The 19,367-nt window shown below is 39.1% G+C and overlaps 1 pseudogene; it reads left to right on the forward strand.

Moving 5' to 3' along the window:
- The first annotated feature begins 5,503 nt into the window (after nt 1-5,503).
- LOC101716423 (C-terminal-binding protein 2 pseudogene) lies at nt 5,504-7,291 on the forward strand (annotated as a pseudogene).
- Nucleotides 7,292-19,367: the final 12,076 nt, after the last annotated feature.

The following is a 19,367-nucleotide window of genomic DNA, read 5'->3' on the forward strand; positions in this document are numbered from 1 at the left end:
ATAAAAAATGAGAAATTAGAGATATTTGTAGCTAAGTGGATGCACATTGAGGCCATACTCTTAAGTGAAATAAATACGACATGGATGTGTAAATACTGAATAGTTCCTCTAGTGTGAGAAACTGAAAATGTGAGGACTGAAAGATATATGTGAAATAGGAAGCAAAGGGGCAAAGGGGAAGGGGAAATGGTAGGAGTAGGGGAAAGGAAAGCAGGGAATGGAATTAATATGAAAAAATAGAAACAAAGTTTTGTAATTAGAGAGGGATGGAGGGGTTGAAGGGAGGGCAGGAGAATGGGGAAAAAATAAGAACCAAGAGAGATTATGTAAAGGTGCAAATTTCCAAAGATGAATGTCATTATATTGTATACCTAAAATGTACTAATAAAATTCATTTTAAAACAAAGTCAACCCATAGGAATACCTGAAACAATATTCCAGGGAGTAGAAATGGCAAGCTCAACCCCTGAAAGCAGGAGGGAAAAGAAGTTAGAATGTGAACCTGAGTCTCTCTGGCTCCAAAGTTTGACCCTTCAACTGCCATGACTTTTCTTCTAATTTTCCTTATTTGAGCACATTTTTTTAAAATGCTATAAGCTACATGAAGACAAAGCTATATATCTTCTATACCACCCTACCCCAATGAAGCAACAGAGTGTATAAAATTTGTGTGTAATTTCTTATCTTCTTTTAGCTCACACAAACGTATCCAAGGCCCTATGTTCCACTGAACAAGTTTAAATAAAATTGCTCTATTTGATTACACATTCATTGTGTGTATTTGTCTGTTTATCCATCTGTCTGTCCTACTACGTGCTAACATTTTTCCACTACTGTTTTCCTTAGAATGGGAGACGAGCCTTGACTCATAGAAATCACAGAAGATCAAAAATTTAAATATTGGGGCATGGGATTTAGCTGAGTGTTTCTGCCGCCTGCCCCAAAAGTGCAAGGACCTGAGTTCGATCCTCAGTGCCACAAAAAATTTAAGTATTAACTAGAGTATTTTCAAAAGTTTGTAAATTCCCCAAAGGAAATAAATGCAATAACATATTTTAGAGAGATTGGGATGGAGGTCGCTAGTATACATAGAATATAGTCAAGGCCTCGCTGGGGAGGTATTTTAGAGTATTTTTGAGCTGAGATATAAGTGATGAGGAAGACCTGTCTTTGGAGAGTAATAACAATGTGACATTCCAGGAAAAGTGAAGAAGAAATCCAAAGGCCCTGGTGCAAAAAAGGAGCTATTTTAGCCATATTTAGAAAAGAAATGAGGCCAGACTAGGATAGTGGCAGTGAGCAGAAAGAAGTGGATAAACTTTAGTAAATATTTTAGCTGTTGAATCAACCTGCCTTGCTGATAGACTCCGTGTGATAGAGAAGGCGGAGCCCCTGGGGGGAAGAGTGCTATTTAGTCAGATGTACTGGGTAAGACCAATGGGAGAATGGCACAGCAGAGCTTCTTACTCCTAAAGAAGTCCTAGAAGAGTCAGAATCTTAAGAAGCTTGGATATTTTGAAAAGGGAAGGAAATTTGAATGGAACACTTGCATAAATACACTGACGATAAAAAGAATTCAAAATGAAGGGACAGGGATTAGAAAGCTACGCATAAGTTGAAGCAAAGAACAAGGAAAGCACTGTTAGCTACTGGTCCCACATACTCTAAGTACTTTATAAATATAAACACCCTCAGTCTACAACAATCATAAAGTCGGTTCCACTTTTATCTCCATTTTACAGATGAGAAAACTAAAGCATAAAGAAGTGAAAGTGCTTCACCAAGAGCAGCCAGAAACAAACATCAATTCCTTCACATTCATCTGGGGAAATATCCTGCTTTACAGTCTAGTTTCTTTCTGTGAAAGAATGGGGGCTTTATTCAAAGCGGAAAGGAAACCTTAATGGTAATTACTTTTTGCTTCCTGATGCTGTGACCTGACCCAAATCACAATTTCTTTAGCTCATAGTCTCTTCACCTGTGAACGACAACAATGAGCAACAATACCTCATGTTCACTGACAACATCCCAGATACAAGGTACTTTGTCTGCATTCTCATTTATGCTTCACAGCGCATTTATGAGCTAGGAATTGCAAACCTTCCATCTTTCCGTATGAGTAGAAACTGAGGCACAGAGAAATTAAATAGCATGCCTATAGTCACATCACTAATAAGTGGGAAATTCAGACACTGGTGATGTTTTGCCATGGTCTCTGGAGGCTACCTCATGTGAGACTCAGAAATCAGTCCTCTCTTCCTGGGTGTATGACCTCACACGTAGCTGATTCAGAAAACTTTTTCCTTGAACTATCAGTCTCTACCATGATAGGGCTCTCTATGAGCCAGTGACTCCTTCACTAGGAGAGGGAGCTGAAATTCTCTGACAGAAACTACAGCTAAACTTTCTCCAAGGAATCCATGGATAATTTACATAAAAGTTCTTTCAGTGCTATATATTAAAGATGTGCTCAAATCTTTACATATAATATTACCAAAATAAAAATTAATCCAATCTTTCTGATGTCAGTTATGATTACAAAGGACCATTAAATGTATGCTATAACTACAATGAAAGAAATGCATAAATTAATGGAAAACAAAGCAAAACGGCCAAATGAAATCTCTTAGGAGGCATAAGCAATCTGGTTTCTTTAAAGAGAGATGTTGAGAATACCCACCATGAAGACCATATTGGTTACAAATATAAATAGCATCATAGAAAGTATAAATAAATTCATAGATATAGGATGATATAACTATAATTACTTAGTAAGAAAGAATAGATTTTCCTACCAATATGTCACTAAATTTGGAGTTCACACTCAGGCAGACAATTACAATCTTCTAAATTATTCCCCTTGCAGTGCTTGCCAGAGACAGAATATGAACTGGCTGAACTGTAGGGACAGCCCAGGAAAGTAATTACATTAGGATGCTATTGTTGCTCCTTAAAGGTTTGCAGTCTCTGTGGTGAAGCTGTAGAGGAACCTTTACACTGAGAAAAGAACCATGTCTGCAGACCAAAACATAGCAGCTTACTCACCATCCACACATTAGAACACAAATGCAGAACTAGAAAATGTTATTTTTACCAATGTATCCTAGGAAATCTTTTATTTGCTCATTCAGGCCCACCTTCAAGCCTTCTCTTCTGTGTGTGTGTCTGAAAAGTCTGACTTTTATGGACTGCATCAACCAGGCTCCCTCACCCTTTGGATTTGGCTGATAAAAATCACCATCACATGACCACAGGTCAAAAGACACACAGGTTGGGGCATTTATTCTCCTATTTTCTTCATAGTTGGACCACAGGATTTTCAGGACTATCCAAAGTTTACATCCAGGTATCCTCTCATATGCCTGCAAATCTCATAAGGTGTTGATAATCCCTTTCTTCCTGTACCTGTTTCTCACTCTTGCTAATGCCTGAGTGCTTTACTATGTCTGAGTTGTTTGTCTTCAACTTGCCCACACCTTTGTAAATAAGTCATTATTAAAATCTCTCTAACAAAAGCTTTGGAGTTTACCATGTTTCTTATTTGCCAACTGATATGCAGGATGCTTAAACTTAGACCTTTTTAAAAATACAGAATTTCCAGATCCTACCCAAGACCTAATGAATCTGAATCTCTATGCTTGAAGTAAGGAATATACAACTTTAACAAACACCCCAGGAGATTTTGAGGCTGCCAACCTGGCAGCTGCCCCCAGATGAGCATTTGGGAACCACTGCTCTACAGGCCTCATCATGCCAAACTGAATCATTTGAAAACAAACATGATGCTTGCGAGCACAACCCCAGCTCCACATCCCTCTAACACCAGAGCCACCACTACTCAGAAAAAGGAGTGGATTCCCTATGGGGGTATCCAAAGCCAAGAAAAATAAGCATGTGGTCTGCAGTGATAAGAGATGCTCCTGAGCACAGTAAGTGAATGCTCAACTACCCCTTTCACATTTGATTAGATCCTCAATTGAAAATCACTTTTCAACCATTTTACAGGAAACAAAATCCATTTCCACCTCCATCTGGTGCCAAAATTAACAAAGTAGAAAATGTGGACAAGCTTAGGCCTACCCATAGAGTACCCAGTGCCTTTCAGCTTTTGGGACAGGAAGCTTGTTTCTTCCTGAAGACCAAAGGCCTCAGGTAGGGCCAGCAGATAAACAGAATCAAGAGCCCAAATTGCTCCAGTCTCTGAAGATCTCTCCATTCAGAAGCCGAAGGCTAAGGGCTAAGATGACCATCTGTTCTCCTCTCCGATAATATGTAATTAAGTAATTTATTTATTCAGCACTTGAACCCCCTCCTCTCTCCTCCCATTAGTCAGGGTTGATTATGCCAGACCCAGCTGTAGTTAACATATTGCACACTCAGGCGAGCGCTGTGCTACAAAGCACTCTGCTAGCCTCCTGGCTATGGCCACCTCTCAGACCCAACTGTAGGAGTGGCTGCATGAGCCTTGCTGCTCAGCTGGCTCTGCTTTCTTCCCCAACGATTAGGCAGCACTCTCCTACTGTGCACTAAACCATTTACTGCGCATATTTAATTCATTTGTTCAAAGATTAATTTACCCACATCCTCTGATCACTTCCACCAGGCCAGCTTACTGGCTGGGCAACACCAATGGATTTTTCTCATCTGGCAAATTTTATTTACCATATAAACAAACACAAATGTGCACAGAGCCTGACACATGACTATCAAGTAACGAGATTGATTTCCATAAGCCGCAGGCAAAATTTGGAGTTGAAACTATGATTATATGTAGCATATGTGATGTTTTGTATATTACATGTAATGTTTTGCATATCACATCTGTTTACCCTGACCAGAAAATATCCCCTTTCTTCTGATAATGGCTTTTTAATTTTTAGAATGAGGACTCTCATTTCTCATTTTCTGTACCTGCAGTTTGGATGGGGCTGGTTTGGTCCAAGGATAGGATGATGACCTTGATAATGCTGAGATAGGGAGATGACTCTGGATTACCAAAGTGAGAACCAAATTAAATTACAGATGCCTTTATAGGCAAGCGAGAGGAAGATGTGACTAGAGACAGAGGAAGAGAAGGCAAGGTTACTCTAAGACAGAAGATGGAATGATGCAGACATGAGCCAAGGAATGCCAATGGCCACCAAAAGCCGGAAGAAGGAACAGGTTCTGGTCATTTTAAGGCGGCTTGGGGGCAGCCCGGAGGAGCGAGGGAAGGAGCCAGACACCGCCGCGCTGAGAGGGGCTGCCAGCCTCCTCCGGGTGGGCACCCTTCGCTGTGAACACCGGAGGACCCGGACGAGGGTTTCATCACCTTAAATGGTTTTGAACCAATGAAGCTCTGTCCCCTTAAAGAGAAGGACAACCCATCGTGTGAACCATAGAGGTTGTGGACAGATCAGTATGGGGTTCATAGCGGCGTAATGCACCCAGACTCCTCGAGTTCCCTCAAGTTCTTAGAGGACCGCTTTGCCTTTTGAATAAGAGTTGCAAAGTTCGATAAAGAATGGCCCTTGTGGATAAGCACAAAGTCAAGCGACAGTGATTGGACAGAATTTGTGGCGGTATCCGACCCCAGATCATGAACAGTCCCCTGCACCCCCGCCCCCAGGTGGCGCTGCTAGACGGCAGAGACCGCACGGTGGAGATGCCCATTCTGAAGGACCTGGCCACTGTGGCCTTCTGTGACGCCCAGTCCACACAGGAGACCAATGAAAAGGTGTTAAACGAGGCCGTGGGTGCTATGATGTAACATCATCGCCCTCACCAGGGAGGACTTGGAGAAGCTCAAGGCCCTGAGAGTGATCATCGTGCGGATCGGCAGCGGCGGCGACAACGTGGACATCAAGGCTGCTGGCGAACTTGGGATCACTGTGGGCAACATCCCATCCGCAGCCGTGGAAGAGACAGCTGATTCCATCTGCCACATCCTCAATCTGTACGGGAGGAACACGTGGCTGTACCAGGCACTGTGGGAAGGGAAGAGGGTACAGAGCATGGAACAGAGTCGAGAGCTGGCCTCAGGAGCAGCCCAAATCCGTGGAGAGACACTGGGCCTTACTGGCTTTGGTCGCACAGGCCAGGTGGTTGTTGTTCGAGCCAAGGCCTTTGTATTCAGCGTCATATTTTATGACCCGTACTTGAAGGATGGCATAGAGCAATCCCTGGGCATGCAGAGGGTCTACACCCTACAGGATTTGCTGTATCAGAGTGACTGTGTCTCCTTCCACTGCAATCTCAATTAACATAACCACCACCTCATCAATGACTTTACTATAAAGCAGATGAGGCAAGGGGCATTCCTAGTGAATGCAGCAAGAGGTGGCCTGGTGGATGAGAAAGCCTTAGCCCAGGCCCTCAAAGAGGGCAGGAAATGAGGGGCAGCCCTTGATGTGCACAAATCTGAGCCTTTTAGCTTTGCTCAGGGTCCATTGAAAGGCATGCCAAATCTCATCTGTACTCCCTACACAGCCTGGTACAGTGAACAAGCATCCCTGGAGATAAGGGAGGCAGCTGCCACAGAGATCCGCGGAGCAATCACAGGGCAGATCCCAGAAAGCTGAAGAAACTGTGTCAACAAGGAATTCTTCGTCACATCAGCTCCTTGGTCAGTAATAGACCAGCAAGCAATTCATCCTGAGCTCAATGGTGCCACATACAGCTATCCACCAGGCATTGTAGGTGTGGCCCCGGGAAGACTTCTGCAGCCAAGGAAGGGATTGTCCCTGGAGGCATCCCAGTGACTCACAACCTCCCCACAGTGGCGCAACCTTCCCAAGCTCCCTCTCCCAACCAACCCACAAAAATGAGGATAATTGAGAGCACCCAAACAAGCAATAGCAGAGAATACGGAAAGGTAATCATTTGGATAAACTTGGGACCAAGAGACAGTGAAAAATGGATGAACTAAGAGAAAAGTCTGACAGTCTTTTTAACTGATCCTGGACATACACATCCTTGATGTTGCAGTATAAAACCTACAAGAGCTAGAAAACTGAAGATGTCTGCTTGTGGAAGTGCTGAAAGACTAGGACGTGACTTATTAATGACCAACTTCTGCTACTGTGTGTTAAGTTTTTCATCTGTGCATCAAATCATAAATAAATAGAGTTTTTCTTTTATCAGTCCCTTGGACATAGCAGGTCCTGAGCATCTTGCTCTAGAATGTTACATCAAGAGTTCCAAACATCAAAATAAAAAAATGTTAAGAGGAAGACTTTGTTTCCATTTCTTCATTTTCTCACATTAATTCCATTCCCTTCTTTCCTTTCCCCCACCCCTCCCACTTCCCCTTCCCCTTTGCCCCTTTTCTTCCTATTTCACATTATCTATTATACCTTTTAGTCCTTATTTACACTTTCAGTTTCTCACACTAGAGAAACTATTCGGTATTTACACATGTGTGTCCTATTTATTTCACTTAAGAGTATTAAAATCCCCATCTTATGACTCTAGTCCCTTTGTTCTACAGGGGCTTGTTACCTCTTTTTATTAATAGGAAGATTAAATTACTTCAAGACGGGGAGAAAACTGCCTGTTAGACATCTGTACAAGTAGGACTGAAGAGCACAGGCAGGTGTCTCTCACATCTGAATTGCATACTGAGCACACAAGTTGGTTGTTAGTTCAGTAATACCCTCTGATGATGAAAAAAAAAAAAGAAAAAATTATTAACTTTCACAAGCTGTTTGTACTCAAATATAATTTCTCAGTTTCAGGAAAAAAAAAAAGAAAAGAAAGGTACAGGTTCTGCCCAGAGCCTTCAGACAAAACAGCCCTGCTGACACATTCATTCTGATCCACTGAAGCTGCTCTGACTTCCAGCCTCCAAAACTGAGAAAATGTGTTCTTTTTGTTTTCAACCACTAAGTCTGTGGTGATTTGGTATAGCAGCTATAGGAAATTAATAGAATAACTCCCAAATCCAGTGTCCTGGAAATTTTTATTCTGGACACTTTAATATCCTTGATAGATAGCAATAATAATGATACTGGTGAAGGTTTCTTCAGGCCTTACCATATGCCATACACCATTCTAACAAGCTTTCAGGTATTACTGCATTTTTTTTTTTTTTTTTTTTTTTTTGGTACTGGGGATTGAACTCGGGTCCTTGCGCCTGCACAGCAGGCGGCAAAACCACTGAGCTAAATCTCCGGCCCTACTGCATTTATTTTTACAATAATTCTATGGATATAGTGCCCATTAGTGTCTAATTTTATTAAAAAGGCAGAGACTCAGAAAGTTTAAATAGCTTCCCCATGGTTACAAATTTAGAAAATGATAAAAGCAGGATTTGAACACAAATAATCTGACTCCAGGGTCTCAGTCTTGACTGTTGTTGATCAGACACTGTGAGTCCATGTTTGACCCCTCTCAGAGATGAGGAAAGGACAAAGTCATTGCCTACCCACAAGGTGGACTTATATTTTCATATCCAAATGACTATTTAGCTCTAGGTTTTCCTCATATCAAGCCCAAAGTGATCTTCTTGTATAAATCTGTGTCTGTTGCAAAGCCCTCTGAAGACACAGAGTGTAAATCTAATTGGTCTTCTACAGCATAGCTGATCACACCATCTCATAAGATCCTGGTGTTTTAATGTCCTAACCGTCCATGTTATAACATGCCACAAATCCATTAATAATCTAGAAACTGCAGTACCCAGAATGGAATGCCATATTCCACTTAGGTCTGGCCAGCACAGAATACAAAGGAACTATCACTACTTTTACTGACCAGGTCAAAAATTCCACTAGGCTACTATAAAAATACATACTTTGACTTAGCAGCCATATCATGAAAATAATTACACATATTTTCAATGTGAGGATAACATCTATTGAGTAGATATGAAATAATTCAAAAAAGAAAAGTTTAGGACTTTAGGCAATAATATCATGTAACATTTTTTTTAAAACCTGTTACAAAACACAGATATTCTGATTACAATATCACAAGCATTGTTTTAAATGTATGTTTGAGCTCAAATAAGGAAACAGAAATCAGTAAGAGTAAAAAATAAGGATGGAAAGACACTCAGCTGAGGTCACATTGTTCTCATTTGGTGAGTAAGTAAGGGATTCTTCTGGTCTCAGTCAGCACAAGGGATTCTATTTCAATAGCAGCTCACATAGGTGGTAACATCTTGGACCTATATGCAGCAAGAGTTGAAAGAGTTCTCACTCTTAATTTAGTACAAAGGGCGGCACCCTAACTGAAATGGTGTTTTATATGCCCACTGGTACAGGGAGGTAACAAAAAGGCTGGTCCAGTTCCATACTTCAGATGTGGGAAGTAGGAGGAAGCCTCGCCTAAATATTCTGAACCAGAAATCTATCTTCCCATGACTTTGGGTTTTATTGTTCACTGTCCTTGTAGGGTCCTATATTCCTAAGGCAAGAAATTAACATAAAAAGTGGTCCTGCAGCACCTGACTAGAGAAAATAAAAAACTTATCTAGATAAAGATTCAGCCCAAACCATAGGAATCCCATGGATGAAGCCCCACTGAGGATACACACGCAAAATAAAATTACAGAACTCAAATGGAAAATCTACTATTCATGATAAATCAGCAGATAAAATAAGCAGAGTGATAGAATCCCCAAGACCTTTGATAACATAACAGCCAGAGAAAACTTTTTAAAATTATGCTTAAAATAATGAAAAGGGCAATATATTGAAAATCATGCCTTTAATTATGGTTCTTCCCAAAGCCGTACTAACATGATAGTAAATCTTTTTCGCCCTAAGGCATAAACTTGAAAATGGTTTTTAAAATAAGAATAAAGATAGAAACAAAATTCTGGAGGATAAAGAGCTGATGGATTAGTGATACCTAGTGATACTGACTAGTAGATAAGAAAAAGCTACATTCTAAAGTAGAAATAAGAAAAGCCAAAAAGCACCCAATATATCCCACAGACAGCATCAGACACCCCAAAAAGCAACAAGATCCATTCATATTTTCAAAGTATTTCAAGCTTCACTGTGTATAGTAGCAGATGACAGAAGGATGAGCTGATACAGAAAAAGAAATGAGTATCAGATTAGACGTGAATTCCAACACTGATTGGAACTAAATTCCAACTCTGCAACTTCATGTTAGATGTCTTTAGGTGAGTTGTTGAACTTTTTTATTTCTCAGCTTCTCCATCTGTAAAGCTGAGGAAATGATAGCCTTGACCTCCAAGAGTTCATGTGAATGCTAAATAAGCTAACATGTATAAAGCACTGAAAAGAATACCATATAGTACAAACTAAATAAATGGTTCTATTCAGACAAAGGTCTACTATCTCAAATCTATAAGGAACTTTAAAAAATCAGACCTCCCAAATTTAAAGACCCAACACAAAAATGGGCATCTGAAATGAACAGACATTTCTCAGACAAAGAAGTAGAAATAACAAACAAACATATGAAAAAATGTTCAACATCACTGGTCATTCAAGAGATGCAAATGAAAACAATGCTGAGATTCCACATCACCCCAGAAAGAATGGCTGCTATCAAGAAATCGACCAATAGGCCCAGGGATTTAGCTCAGCGGTTCCAGCACCAGCCTGGCAAGCACAAGGTCCTGAATTCAATCCCCAGTACCAAAAAAAAAAGAAAAGAAAAGAACTCAACCAATAAAAAATGCTGACGGGGCAGTGGGGAAAGAGGAACACTGCTCCACTGCTGGTGGGAATGTAGACTGGTGCAACCACTGTGGAAATCAGTATGGAGATACCTCAAAGAACTAGGACTGGAAATCCCATTTGACCCAGCTATTCCCCTGCTGGCTATCTTCCCCAAAGAATTAAAATAATCATACCACAGTGATATATGTGCACCCATGTTCATAGCAGCACAGTTTGAAATAGCTAAAACTTGGAAACAGCCCAAATGCCCATCAACTGGAGACTGGATAAAGAAAATGTGTTTTTTTTATGAAATGGAGTACTACTCAGCCATAAAAAATTAGAAATGCTAAATAGATGCACATTGAGTCACTATTAAGTGAAATAAATGGGACACATGTGTAAACACTGAATAGTTTCTCTAGTGTGAGAAACTGAAAGTATAAACAAGGACTAAAAAGTATAATAGATAATGTGAAACAGGAAGAAAAGGGGCAAAGGGGAAGGGGAAGTGGGAGGGGTAGGGGAAGGGAAAGCAGGGAATGGAATTAATATGAGAAAATGAAAAAATGGAAACAAAGTTTTTGTAAATAGGGAGGGATGGAGGGGTTGAAGGGAGGGCAGGGGAAGGGGGAAAAAATAAGAACCAAGAGAGATCATGTAAAGGTACAAATTTCCCATGATGAACGTCATTATATTGTATACCTAAAATGTACCAATAAAATAAAATTTAAAAAAAAAACAAATAGTTCTATTATAATTGGCACTTGTATGAAGAAAGTTCAGTTTATATGAAATGTCTGCAATAGGGAAGTCTACAGAAATAGGAAGTAGACTGTTGGTTATCGAGAGAGAAGACAAGGACAGAACAGGGCATGGTTGTTACTGAGTATGCATTTTCTTATAAGGGAGATAAAATGTTTGGGACTGATGATGGTTGTATAATTTTGTGAATAAACTTAAAATCACTGACTCATACATAAAACAGTGAAATATGTGACATAAATCTTATCTCCAAAAGCCACTAATAAGAAAAACAATTATAGCCTTTCCCAAATCAACATATCAAAATCTATTCTTCTCATTAAATCCCTTTCAATACAGTTAAGATAAATCTGAAGAAAAGGAACAAAAAGGAAGAAAAGAGAGGGTCCTCCCAAAAAGAACACAAAAATATAAAAAGTGAAAATAAGAAAGCAAAGATAAAAAATTAGAGGAATAGTTCAAGTGGTCTAACATTTGAATAAGATAAACTAGATAATGACAGAAATGAATATAAGCCATCCAAATAATAAATTATTATTACTCAGGAAAATTTCCAGAACTGAAAGATTCAAGTTCCCAAATTTAAAAGACGTTAAATAACCAGCAAAGTTGATGAAAACAAAGGTAAAGCATAGCACACTGGTGTGAAATTTCAAAACATTAAGAAGAAACTATTCTACAAGTTTCTAGAGGAGTTAAAAATAGAGAAGACATCTAAAAGTATCAGGAACCAGAATGGATAGAGACATCTCATCAACTGTGCAACCCAAAGACAATGGATTTTATCATTTTAAAATTCTAAAGGTAAATTATCAGCAAATATTTATTGCTTCAGTGTGAAGGAATAGGGATATGTTCAACTAAGTATATCTCAAAATATTTATCCCCTATGTACATGTTCACAGGACACTTCCATGACGTTTCCTTCTAAATGAGGTGGTAAACCATGAAAGAAGGGGCACAATGAAAGAAACAAGAAATATCACACAGGAGAAATGTTCCAGGAATAATTAAGATTCTAGCAAAGGACAATCACAGGAAGACACACTCAAGAGTCATGGTTACATAAGATCACATGATCTCGGAAAAACTTTCTTCAAAAAGATAACATATAAACTAACTGATGCATCTAAACATAATAAAAAGTAAGATAATTGCTGGAAGATATAGTGCTGAATTAATAAACACTTTTAAAACTAAGCAAAAAAAGGTAGAGAGTCTACAGAGAAAGAAGGAAAGCATCCAGAGAGTTAAATGTAACCATAGAATACTTTGAAGCTCACCTGTGAATAGTGCTTATGGCATAAATATAGACAGACACTGAGGGGAAAAAAATGAAGGCGTGGCAATCAGCAGCAAAATACAGTCTGTCCAGGACTTAGACTCAAGACACTTGGGAAACAAAACTTGGTAGATGTGGGAAATGGTAGAATTCAGCTATCTAGTTGTAAGAATAGATCACAAGAAGTTTGTTAACTAAGAGAATTAAGTCATTTCTGGGAAATTCCACAAGTCTGTTTGTTAAAAGAATGCCAGAAAACTTTGAGACCTTGTAAAAGTCTCACAGGAGAAAAACAGGTTTTCCTAGTTTTCTTATTTGCCATTTTCCGGGATCAGAGGACCGTGACCCAATGACTCTACCGGTGCTAAGAGAGATACGACTCACTATGCACATCTGTGATGTTTATGGTGGGCCGGTGGGCTTGATTTTTGGCTAAAGTTGTCCTGCTCTCTTGATACTATCTGATAAGAAGAGGGCTGCGGTGTGCTCTTTGATGTACGGGATTGGTGAATGGAAACAGGGGACTTGTGAATTCTCCTGTAGCTTTTATGAGTCACTTAAAGTCACTGGTTATCATCAGAGGTGAAAATCAGAAAGACAATAGCCAGAATAACTAAGCTGATTTCCTACATGTATAAAAGCCTTGCTTCTTTCCTTTGTGATTGTCGAATAGTGCCAGAGGAATTAAACTGCTGTTCGTCCCCCAGGCTGTCTCCTTTTCTTTCTTTAAAAGTCGGTGCTTTCTGGGGTTCCAGGTCTCCCTCAAGAGAGACCAACGACAGGTACAGAGAAAAACAGAAGTAGCACTCTGGAAATTGTGAGGGAGCTGAAAGGAAAAGTAGAAACCACAGAGGAGCTAGAGAAACGGAGTGCAACACAGCAAAAAAAAAAAAAAAAAAAAATTCTGGAAAGCTCACCCCAGCTTTCAGGGAGAGGGCTTATCTCCACAGACACAAGGTAAGTCCAGAGGGTTGGCAGCTCCAGGGAGAAACAATGGACCAGGCCAGCAATGTTAGCCCCAAGAAACTCCATGGCTATTGTAAACTCCCAAAATAATATGGTGTTTTATTCCAAAAGTAACTCCTCTCACAATGCAGGCTAGAGTTGGAGAAGGGAGTTTAAGTAGGGGCCATTTTAAGAAGAGGTTAATTGCTTAACACTCAGCCACAGAACAGCTTCACTTCAAGGTCCTAGTGTTATCTTACCACAGTGACTGGATAGGAGATGGCCCACAAAAGACAGCTGTGGAAAGGGTACAGGCTACACACAGACCCCCTGAGAAGTTAAGCTCAGCCAGGAAAGATATAGGCGCCCAACCTCTATGGTGAGAAGTCATACTCCGCGTGTGTGGCTTTCAAAGGTGGAAGGGTCTGAAAGTGATGGCAGTAAGTCTAGCAATCTATTTGGAATCCTGCCCTGCTGCCTACATCCAGCACAGAGACCAGTGTCTGATCTCCTCATCTACCAATGTGAGCAAGGACACGCCTCAGCTCGGACAGTTACCACTGCCTGAGGTGTACCAATAGAGGGGCTTCTAAGAGAGGAGGAGAGGCAGCTCACAAGCCCACTGCCTATAAAGCAAGACCAAGAAAACCTATAGACTTTCTGGATTTCAAGACTATAGGTCCTAGAAAGAAACCATTCATTCAAAACTATGAAGAAAATTTTTGACCCATTTCCTTTTTTAAAATTAGCTTTGGGGGATTCTTTTTTTCCTTTTTCTCTTTTTTCTTTTAATTTTTTTCTCATTTTTTAAATTTTTTTCTTCATTTTTGTTTCTTCTCTGTTACTTTTATCTACTTCTATTAATTTCTGTTTTCCCCTCAAAAGAATCCTCTATCTTACTTTTTCTCTTCTCATCTTCCATTGCAATTTTTCAAATTTTATTTCTTTGATGCTCCTGTTGCTCTACCTTTCTATCTTTACTAGTATAACTACCAAACTTTATCAATCTTTAGTTAACTCTGCTATTGTTGTTGAATTCTCTCTTGTTAGTTGAAGAATAGATTTTGCATTTAGTAGAAATTTACTGTATGTCAATATTTTGGTTTGTCTCGGTGTTTGTACTATAATTGTAGATTTTTTTCTATGGTCAAGGGTGGTACATTAATGGTTCTTACGATACACCAATAGCCAGTTTGTCTTTGATGCTATCATTGTTGCTGATTTTGTTGCTATTGCCAGGGTGGCACACTTGTTGCTATTAACTGGTTTTCTCTTATGCCAATATCCAGAGTGCCTTTACATCATTAACAATACTGTGGTTCATTCCTGGAGAACTGAATGCTGGGCCAATTACACTGCAGTCTTCCCTCTCAAATTAATGGAGAAGGTTGGATCTTGGAACAGAGGCAAAAGCCTATCCTTAATCACATCCAGAGTACATCACTGAAAAGCAGACAATAAAGGAAAGAAGGGAAAGGAAAAATTACAAGAAAAGGAAAAATGGAAACAAAGTCTTTGTAAATAGGGAAGGGAGCACAGGGAATGGGGAAAAAATAAGAACCAAGATAAATCATGTACAGGTACAAGTACCCAATGACAAATGAAAACGTATTGTATACCTAAAATGTACCAATAAAAGACTTTAAGAAAAAAAACAGAAATTGCCATGCCAGCAACAAAGTCTTTCCACTATAATCAACCACAGTGAAAACACACACACACACACACACACACACACACACACACACACACACAAAACCAGAAACAAGAGAGGACAAGGCAACAAATTGCTTCAAAAATTCACAACTCCCCAAAGGAAAAGGAAATCAAAAGCCACACACCTGAATTATTCAAAAAAGTTAAAATAGGGGATTTAAAAAAAAAAGTTCAATAAGGTGCTTGGCAAGCTTAAAGAAGATATAACTAAACAGATAATGGACTTAACAACTATCAGTGAGGATACAGAAAACATTAATAAAAAGCTAGCTGAGCTACCTAAAATGATACAAAACATGAATGAATAGTTTATCAAAGAATTAGAGTCCAGGCAAAAGTACCAAAGAGAAATTAAGATTAAAAATTCTATTGAAAGTATAAGCTGGAGAATTGACCCATGTGAGGATATAGTGTGAGAAATAGATTAACTGGAATTAGTTAAAAATTAGGAAACAGTATAAATGGCACTTTTTTTTTCCATTAAGTTTATTTGGTACATTTTAGGTATACAACAGTTACATTCATTATTGGGACCTTGTGCCTCTACATGATGCATCTTGGTTCTTATTTCTTCCCCATTCCCCTGCCCTCCCTTCACCCCTTCCTCCCTTCCCTATTTACAAAGATTTTGTTTCCATGTTTTTCCTTTTCTCATATTTTTTCTTTTCCCTTCTTTTCTGCCCCCCCCCCATTAACTTTATTGGTACATTTTAGGTATAAAATACAGTTACATTCATCATTGGGATCTTGTACCTTTACATGAGTCTCTTGGTTCTTATTTTTTTCCCCTTCTCTTGCCCTCCCTTCACCCCCTCCACCCTTCCCTATTTGCAAAGACCTTGTTTCCATTTTTTTCCTCTTCTCATATTTTTTCCTTTCCCTTTTTTCCCTTCCCCTACCCCTCCCAATTCCCCTGCTCTTTTAGACCTTTTCTTCCTGTTACACAATATCAGTTATACATTTCTAAAATTACAATATTAAGATCTAGGAGACATTACCACAGATTTTACAGAATTTAAAAGGATATAGAAAGCATATTACAAAAATCTTTTTTGAAATAAACTTGACAACTTCTAAGAAGTAACTTAGAAGACAAATTAATGAAACTAACTCTGGAGGAAATATAAAATTTGAATAGCACCTATTAAAGAAAGTATATTCCTAGCTTGAAAACCTACCTATATGACAACAGCAGGCTCATAAACATTTTAACTGATAAATTATATCAAACATTTAAAGCAGAAAAAAGAAGGAACACTTCTCCCCTCATTTTAGGAACTCAACACTGTGCTAATCCTAAAACTGGATAAAGATAATAGAAGAAAAAAGTATGAACATAGATAGAAATTTGTTTAACAAAACACGCTGTTAGAAGTCAGATCTGTCAGAATGTAGAAAGTGGTGTTGTTATAGGGATGGCAGTGTTGGTTCAGCATTGGAAGATCCACCCCCAAAAGTCATCATTTAAACAGAGGAAAGGAAAAAGCCATATGATCCTGTCACTAGTTGGAGAAAAAGTATTAGACTAAATTCTACAGCTGTTCATGATAAAAGCTATCAGGAGGCTAGAAGCAGAACAGAAACTTCTCAACAGATTAAAGACATGTACTCCATACTTCCAGCGAGAACACCTTATATGAATGGAGAAGATACAATGCTTTCTCCTTAAGGTGGGGAACAAGGGCACATATGCTTACTCTTTATCTGTCCATTAAACTTTGAAACCTAGTCCCCACCAAAATAGTCTGGCAATAAAATGACACAACTAGGATAGGATTGGTATGGCAGAAGCAAAATCTTTATATGTAGCTGAAACGATCATCTACAGAGAAAATACTAAGAAATCTCTAGGAGCCCCTAGAACTTGTACTTGAGTTTAGCACGATTAGAAAACACAAGGTACATATAAAAATTCAGGTCTGTGTGTACTTGCTATGAATGAAGAATTGGATATTGAAATTTAAAAGTTATGTAGGAGTACAAAGGACCTAGAAAAGCCAAAAACAAAAACAAAAACAGTGTTGGAAGACGTTTAGCACCCAATTTTAAGACTTCTTCTAAAGCTACAGTAATCAAGGCAGTGTTGCTGGTGTGAGGAAAGACATATAGATCATTGGAATAAAACAGAGGATCTAGAAATAGAACCACACATATATGGTCCCCTGAGTTTTGAAAGATTATTTAACATTAGCATTTTATAGAATATAAACTCTATTCAAGAGCCAAGGAAGAGAGAGTGTCTTCAGCAAATGGCACTAGAACACCTGGTATCCGTATATAAAAAATTAACCTCAACCCTTTTTTTCCATACATGAAAATAACTTGAAGGGATCTATGAACCTAAATAAGAAAGCCTAAGAGTATAAAACTTTAAGAAGAAATTATAAGGGAAAATATTTATGAATTCAGGGTAGGCAAGAGCTACCTAGGACACCAAAAACATGATGTATAAAAGAAAAAAATTCATAAATGAGATTCCATCAAAATTTAGAACTTTAAATGACATCATTAAAATGAAAAGTAGTCCTTAAACAGACCATATCTACAATGCATATAACCTATGAGCAGAATATATAAAGAATTCTTAGAGCTCATTAATAGACAACCCAATTAAAATGTAGACTTAAGAAGATGATAAATAGCCAGTGTAGCACAAGGAATGGTGTGCAACTCTAGAATCAGAAAAATACTAATCAGTACAATAATAAGATTGAATTCTACACTCATTAGGGAGATGAAGTCAAAAGTTTTAAAAGCCTTGTCATGACTTTTTCTTTTTGTTGGATTCTCCCGCTTTGCGTTTAATTTGTCATGCCCAATGGATTCATTCTGCTGGGTTTCCTGGGGTTGTGATCCTCATTGTCTTTTCCTAGGGTATTGTCTAAAATTTTTTGGAGTGCCGGTTTGGTATGCATGAAGTTCCTGAGGTGCTCTTTATCATGAGAGTGTCTTATTTCTCCATCAATGTTGAAAGGTAGTTTTTCAGGGTGCATCAATCTGGGTTGGAGGCTGTTTTCCTTTAGGGCTTGAAATACATCACTCCAAGCTCTTCTTGCCTTGAGAGTTTGCATTGAAAAGTCTGCTGTGATTCTGATGGGCTTTCCTTTGTATGTGATATGTTTTCTTTTCTCTCACTGCTTGTAGAATTTTGTTCTTCTGTGGGATTTCTGGAATCCTAACTATTATATGCCTATGTGTAGATTTTTTTTGATTAAGGCTAGCTGGAGTCCTATATGCCTCACTTATCTGTATGTCAAGTTCTTTTCCCCTCCTTGGGAAGTTTTCTGCCATCACTTCTGTGAAGAGATTTTTTATGTCATCTGCACTCTCTCCTGTTTCTTCATGGACTCCAATCAGTCTTATATTATTCTTCTTTGCATCGTCTAGCAGCTGCTGGATTGATTTCTCATGTTCCCTTACAATTTTAAAGCAATTTTTCTTTTCCTCCTCAATAATTGCAATCTTATCTTCTATATGTGAAATTCTACCCTCACATTGGTTCATTCTGCTGCGCAGACTTTCGATGGAGTTTTTAATCTCTTGGAAATCTGTTTGTATCTGTTTTATGGATTCCATTTGTTTCCTATGTTGGGATTCCATCATGTTCCTCTGATCCTCTATTTTTTATCTGTGTCCTCTCTAGATTTATTCATCATGTCTTGCACCATGAGTAAAATCTTTGCTGTTATCTGAGTAATTATTTCTGATTTCATTTTTCCCAGATCCTCTTTTGTTGCCAGTTCAGGGTGTCCAGGTGGTTGAGTATCAGAGTGTTCCATCTCATTTCCCTTTGGGGTTGCTGTAGGTGATCTGGAAGTCTGTTTATGAGGCTTGTTTATGTGTCTTCTCATTTCCACGGGGGGGGGGGGGTGGCACCCACACAGCTCACCTTCTCTGCCCTCGGAGCTTGGGATGGCAGCAGGGGAGCTTCCTTCCAGGTTCTGGGACCGGCTGAGCTTCACTCCCCTAGGAGCCTGGGATGGAGGCAGGGAGCTTCCTTCTGGGTGCTGGGACCAGCTGAGCTTCACTGCCCTAGGAGC

This window comes from Heterocephalus glaber, unplaced genomic scaffold, assembly GCF_053883595.1.
Source record: "Heterocephalus glaber isolate CG9 unplaced genomic scaffold, H.glaber_assembly_v1.0 deba00001606, whole genome shotgun sequence".
NCBI lineage: Eukaryota > Metazoa > Chordata > Mammalia > Rodentia > Bathyergidae > Heterocephalus > Heterocephalus glaber.